Below are 7,094 nucleotides of genomic sequence, written 5' to 3'. Positions count from 1 at the left end.
GAAGAAGAAGAAGAAGAAGAAGAAGAAGAAGAAGAAGAAGAAGAAGAAGAAGAAGAAGAAGAAGAAGAGGAGGAGAAGGAGGAGGAGGAGGAGGAGGAGGAGGAGGAGGAGATAGAAAAGACAGAGATGTATGGATACTTATAAAAATCTTATGTTAGAAAATGGTGGCAGGACCAGGGAGATGGCTTAGCTGCTAAAAAGGACAGACTGAGCAAGCCTGAAGGCTACATTTAGAAACCATGTTTTGTTTTGTTTTGTTTTGTTTTGTTTTTGTTTTTGTTTTTGTTTTTTTTTAAAGAAGGCAGTGTGTGGAGGCATGTCTTCAGTCCCTGAACTCCTAACTCCTACAGTGATTTGGGAGATGGAGACCAAAAAATCCTTCAGTTTATGATCCCGCCCATCTGAAGAATTGAGCACAGCCGCAAACAATGAGGATATCCCTGCCTCAGACAGGCTAGAAGGCAAACTGACTAGAAATTGTCCTTTGACTTCTAAACACATAGGGTCTGTCTGAGGAGATCAGAAGAGAGCTTTGAATCCCTTGGAGTTGGATTTACACTTAGTTTTCAGCTGCCCAACATGGGTGCTGGGAACTCAGCTTGAGTCTTCTTTAAGAGCAGTACAACCTCTGAAAAATTTCTCTTAAGCAAAACTTAAAATTAGGAAATTATAAAGGAAAAGATCTATAAATGTCATTTTGTTTCTAAAAGTTCTGTATATTATCCGGGCTGGGTTACATAATTAATGTGAGCAGGCATGAGATATATGAGTATTAGGAATTCCAAAAGAGTTTAATAATCCCATGGAGGGTGACTGCACAACACAGACAAAATTGTAAATGAATTGACGATTAACATGTAAACATATGCGGCTCTTTAAAAGATTAAGTAGATTCTGTATGCATTAACGGAGTAAGTCCTTTACGATATAATTAATAAAGACAAATTGTTTTAAAAACTGCACTCCACATCTGGTATCAACTTCTGATAACAAACAGAAGCAAGCCATCTAAATAATCAGGTCAGAAATTTGGCCTGGGCTCCAGGGGGCGGTCCTTACAGCATGGATGAGACTCCAGGGGGTGGTCCTTAAAGCATGGGCTGGGACTCCAGGGGGCAGTCCTTACAGCAGGGGCTGGGCTCCAGTGGGCAGTCTTTACAGCAGGGGCTGGGCTCCAGGGGGCAGTCCTTACATCATGTGTGGGACTCCAGGGGGTGGTCCTCACAGCATTGGTGGGACTCCAAGGAGTGGTCGTTATAGCAGGGGCGGTTCTTTTGGCATATCCGACCTTACAGAGTCATGATAGTGTGGGCTGATATCACTTGGACTCATTCCTATATCTGCATTCACAACAGAACACACGGAGGACCCGGGTTCCTTTTCTGTGTATTCTCTCATTCTTCGGATGACTAACTCAGGGTTGGTCTTATGTTTAGTTTGGAGTTTTAAGGCAGTGAGAGTAGAAGCCACCGGGCCTCTTGAGTCCTAGGTTTGAAGCTGACACAATTGTACACCACTACCTGTGTAAGTTTCTATCCTGTCTCTGTGACAAAGTGCTCGACCAAAACAACTGAATGAAAGAAAGATTCTCATTAAACTGGATTCCTTTGAAAATGTTTGTAATATTAAAACTCAGAAGGCTTTCAAAGAATTGCTTTATTCTGCAGGATGTAAAAATTTTAACTCGTAAACCAATGATAAATTTGTGTTTTCAAAAGTATATCTTGCTAAGTTCCCTAAGGTAACTTGCTAAATTACCTTTGGTCCAAAGTATTAAGACAGGAAAAAGAAAAATATTTTTGCCTAGTTGGGACAGACATCTATGAAGAAAGACTAACAAATCAACCAAAGAAAAGCAAGTTGAAGTTTTGTGACGCGGCATTATGATTTAAATGAAGGTGTCACTTTTTAAAAATTCATATTGGAACAGTTTGGTTCGTGTTCAGACAAAATCCCTGTGACAGAAGTGGGTTTGGGATTAGCATCTTTACTGAAGGGCTCGTTGTTCATGAAGAACCGTCTCTTCTCCTGTCATCCATGTAAAGACACAGGGCTTCTCACCTCTAGAAGTATAAAGATGCCATCTTGGATGCAGAGACCAGGCCTTGCCAGACAATGTGTGAAAAATATTTCCCTTCTTTATTAATTGCCATTCTGGGTATTTTGTTATAGCGCTACAGACACACTAATACATTATACACTAATATAAGAGAGGTACCTGGAAAAGTGAGTAATCTCAGACAGGTAGTTTAGATTCCAAGAAGGCTGGTTATGGTGAGGGCATGGCTATGGGGAACAATCTAAGAAACGTAATAAGTCTTATTAGGCATGGGTCAGGGAGAGCTTCTGGTTAGTTGCTTTATGCATCCTTTTTCCTGGCTTTAGACAGAGACTGTCTCACACACGGATATTTCCCTTATAAATGTGAAATTTCTCTTACACAGAGATAACTTCTGTTTTAAGAACATCCGTTGCGATTACTGTTTCCCAGAATAATTAGCTCAAAATATTCTCTACGCAAAAGAGGCTTATTTTGGAGCAGCATACTGTAATCTCCTGCAGTCATGTTTTGGGATGGCAAATTCCCATTTATCTGAAGAGCAGGCATTCTCAGATTTGTTTCAGAATTCTGACGGTCAAATCCCACAAAGCCAATTGGTGGAAAAAGCAGCCAGCCTCTCCCATTGGCTGGCACTGTCTCCACCCACCTGAATGCTCTTTCTTCCCTTCCCACCTGGTGCAGTCTGTATCTTCTTCTAACCTCCTCATCTGCTCATATTTGGGGATTTTCCACAGGTTATTTCATATGTATTGGCTGATGTATTTTAAAACACAAATAAGCATCAGATGTTCATACTGCTGTGTGTCCGTAACCACAATTAACAAAACAGTAACTATGGTTAGTAACAACCTCTCCTCCTACTGCCCCCAAAATAATTTCCATGATATTCCGAGAGGTCCTGCTTTACAGTCAGCCATTGTCTCAAGCCAGGTGATGTTCCAGCTTTACCGATCTCCTAGGTCCCTGCAGACTAGAATACACTCTCTCTGCACATTCCAACGCCTACTTGGAAACAAAGGGAACTTAAAACATCCCCAAATCAAAGTGATTTTTATTCATTGTTTATCATAGTCTAAATTCATCAGGCCGTATGAAACATTTTGTATTCAGGTAACATTGGAAAGAGACTGAAATATTTGAAATATTTTTAATATATGGATATTTAGTTTATTGGGTGTGGGTCAGGATATTTACTATCATGTGAATAAGAATACCTCTAGGGTTTAGGAGTCATGTGTTTGCCCTTAAAAATAGAAAATATGCAGACCTAATCCCCCATCTTGTTTATATAGTATTCCCCTGAAACTTTATAGTTGGGAATTGTCATGCTAGGGATGTTAAGAAGAAAAAAAAAAAAAAAGAAAAGATGACCCCCCTATAAGCTTAAGACATCTGGTCCCCACAGGCTAAGTTCCCATTTTTGTTATCTTTCTGATCTATGTCTGTGCTCCCGTCCCTCTCTCCCACCCTACCACAAGTGTTCACGTGCACACACACACACACACACACACACATACACATATACACACAGAATACACATATACACAGGCACACAAATACATGCATGCATGCACACACCCACACGCATGTGCATGCATATGCACACTTACACACATGCACTCACATAAACACATTCATGCACACATATACACACACTTGCACACACATGTGCACACACAAGTATGTGCACACATACACACACGCAGTAATTCTGGGTAAATGAAGTAGTAGCTATATATCACAGCCTAAAAACACTCTGTCTTGAAATTTTCTTCCACCAAACAAATAAACTCATCCCTTTTGAACACGGCTTCACTCCAGTTCTCAGGACACAAGTGGATGCAGTTAGATGCTTTGATAGAATACAACATGAACGATCTCTAGTTTAATTCCTTGTTTCCCATGAACCACACGAGCACAAGCTCTTACTGTCAAGATTTCTATATATTCTGGTCTCCAGAGCTCCCACCTGAATGGCTTAGCTAACCCTGCTTAGAGCATCAGTGCCTCACTAGACTATAACTGTTCACATTCCTTCCAAAAGCCAATTTCAAAGGCCTTAGACCCTCAGGGCCAGGCAGTCACACAATGGGACACTTCTTTCACATTGCTGTGACTAAATCCTTCCAAAACCAATGTATAGAAGGAAGGGTCTATTTTGGTCCATGGTTTGAAGGTCTACAGTACATTGTGGATGGAAAGTAAGGGCAGTCAGTGGTGGCTTTTCCATTTTGCACCCTTTATTTAGTGTTGGCCTCTGAACTTGGGGTGATGCCACCCATGTTCATAGCAGGCCTTCATCTTTAAGCAATCCTCTTTTGAAACATCCTCACAGACCCACGCAAAGTTATGCCACATCGGTTCCTAGGCATTTCTTCTATTTTCTTTTAGATCTATTCATATTTTTTTATTTTATGCACATGTTTTATCACTATGTATGTATGTGCACCCTGAGTGTGCATTGCGTATGGACTCCAGAAGAGGGCGTCAGATCCTCTGGAACTAAAGCTACAGATAGTTGTGGCGCACCATATGGGTACTGAGAACCAAACCTGGGTCCTCTGCAAGAGCAGCAACTATTCTTAACAGCTGTCCCATCTCTCTGGCTCCACTAGACATTTCTTAATCTCATTCTTAACAGCTGAGCCATCTAGACATTTCTTAATCCCATCTACAAACAACACCCTTGAGCACCGGTCTGTTCCGCTGTCTACGCATTCTGACTTTCAGTCTGATGATGGACTGTGACAGTGCTCGCAGCGCGCTCACTCTTAGTCGGATGTCGCAGGCTAAGGGTTGTTGGTTTGTTGTTTGTTTGTTTGTTTTTCAATTCAGGGCCATACTATAAAGCCATGTAGGCTACACTCTAATAGTATTTTTCTGGATTCCATGTTTTCCTTACCCATCCTGAATAGGATATGCTCCCAGAATGCATTGAGGCATTCATAATACCCCCACCGCGGAGGAAGCAATCACTTCTCAATACAAAATCAGATTGGCCCATTTATTCCTCTATTTTTCATGCTAGTAATTTTCTTTGTACATTACTTGCACACAGGCTCATAGACTGACTCTGTCTCCTATTGGCTGGAGGCTATATCATTCTTGTGATACACCAGCTAAACATTACTCAGCTAGAATGCCAGTCATTACCACACTTGTCAGAAAACGAGACCCCGCATTTTAAGCCCATTTCATACACTTAAGCATTTGAAGCATGTTTGTAAAGACTAAACTGTCTTACGATTCTTTAAAGACTAGAACGCGTCATCGAATGGAAAGTAGAGGTTGTTTTTTGACATCTAGCTTAAGCATGTGGATGATTTTTATTGGATATCCAAAAATCCATCAAGCAAGTGAAAAATCCGAGGCTGCCTGTGTTTGTGGATGATTGTATTCAAGTTATCGTGTTCTCGGGGAGCTCTAAGCCTTTATGGGTTTTTGATGTAGGAGACGTGTTACCCGTCATTGGGAAGGTGGGTCCCTAAGACGAAAAAAGGGAAATGTAGGGTAACGGGTTCTTGGGCCCAAGGACTGACAGGGTGGCAAGTTCCTGAGACTTGGAGTACTGAATAAACCAGCAGCCCAGGAAAGCCAATGGTTTTCTGGCACACATACTAAAAAGTAAATAGATAGATAAACAAACAAACAAACAAGATAATTTACTCCATATACACAAGGCTGGTTCAAAATTTGAAGATTATTCAGACAGGGCACACACACTCACACTGAAGAACATCTATAAATTTCAGCAATCAGTATACTAAGACGTTTAACCAAACTGGACACTAATTGTGACAAGACAATTTTTTTTAAAACTCAGAATAATAAGGAAAATGGAAACTTCTCCGATGTACAAACATGCTTCTGCAGCAGACCCACAGCCAGCCCTACACAGAATAATCAGAGTCAGAACAGCTCTCCTCTGGACATGGCGCACTCAGGGATGCCTGATGTTTACTGTGCTTATTTGACATGGTGGTGTAAATTTTACCAGAGCAGAAGGGCAACAATCAGAAATAAAAGACATACATAGAGATTGAAGATGGAAAAATGAAACTGTTTCCATGTTCAGATGACATTCTTGCTTGCCTAGAACACTGTTTTAAAGTTTATTGAAAGTTTAACTTTATATGAGTGTGAGAGTGCCTGCATGTGTATGTATGTGCACTGTGCTTGCTGGGTACCCATGGGGGTCAGCAGAGGACATTACATTCCCTGGAACTGAAGTTAAAGAAGATTGTGAACTGGGGACCCAAAGCAGGACCTCTGCAAGAAAGAGAATACTCCAGAATATCTTAGGGGACAGAACACCAGGAGAATTAACAACTGCATAGTGTCTATTGTTAGTTCATCTGTTAATTGAATTTCTCTATGGCTTGATCTCTGTATTGTTTATTAAACATCTGTATACAAATACAGAGAAACACCAAGAATAAAAATAGTGGATGGATAATTATCAAAAAAGAGTACTCAAGATATAAAGAACTTTCTAAGTCACCCTACAAGAACTCCCTGAGCCATATCTGAATAACAGCCTACATAACCATGACAATATCAAATATTAAACTAACCCTAACCTAACCTAACCTAACCTAACCTACCCTATCCTAACCTAACCTAAACCTGACTTATCCTAACCTAATACTGAACTAACACTAACCTAACCCTAACATAACCCTAACCCGAGGCTAATTCTAAGCTAGCCCTAAATCTAACATTAACCTAACATAACCCTAATTGTAAGCTAATTCTAAGTTAACCCTAAACCTAAACTAACCTTAACATAAACTAACTTAACCTAACCCTAACCTTAACCTAACCAAAACTTAAACTAACTTAACACTAACTTTATCTTAACCCTAACCTAGCACTAACCTTAAACTAATTCTAAGCTAACCCTAACCCTAACCTACCCTACCCTAACCTAACCTAACCTAACCTAACTGTGACCTATCCTAACCCTAACCCTAACCTTAACCTAACCCTAACCTAACACTAACCTAACCCTAAACCTTTCAAGTGTTACTGC

Source organism: Grammomys surdaster, unplaced genomic scaffold (assembly GCF_004785775.1).
Source record: "Grammomys surdaster isolate TR1022 unplaced genomic scaffold, NIH_TR_1.0 255, whole genome shotgun sequence".
NCBI classification, from domain to species: Eukaryota; Metazoa; Chordata; class Mammalia; order Rodentia; family Muridae; genus Grammomys; species Grammomys surdaster.
The sequence above is the reverse complement of the archived record's forward strand: the minus strand, read 5'-3'. Positions refer to the sequence as shown.